Source organism: Pteropus alecto, unplaced genomic scaffold, assembly GCF_000325575.1.
Source record: "Pteropus alecto unplaced genomic scaffold, ASM32557v1 scaffold88, whole genome shotgun sequence".
Lineage (NCBI taxonomy): Eukaryota > Metazoa > Chordata > Mammalia > Chiroptera > Pteropodidae > Pteropus > Pteropus alecto.
In genome coordinates, this window is record NW_006494611.1 from 395569 (window position 1) to 395934 (window position 366).

Consider the following 366-nt stretch of genomic DNA (forward strand, 5'->3'; position numbering starts at 1 on the left):
CCCTTTGATCGGTATCCAGGATTCTGCCTTAAGACCCAAGATTTAGAGTGCTTTATTCTCTGGCTGTGCCTCTCCTGATGCGTGATGATGAGTTTATGGGGCCAAGGAGATGTGCTCACTCAGAGACTGTATTCCCCTTTCTTAGACACACACGGGAATCCTCAAGCAAAAAAAAAAAAAAAGAAAAAAAGAGCAATGATAGAGAAGGTAGAGGTGGGTGGGGCGTTGTGCACAACTAGGAGCCTGCATTTATACTGTTGCTCAGAGCCCCACAAAAGTTAGGCTTGGGCCTGTGCTTGCTGGTACTCCAGCCCATTTTCTTTACCTTCTCCATTCTCAGCTCTTATCTTACATCTGCTTTCCATC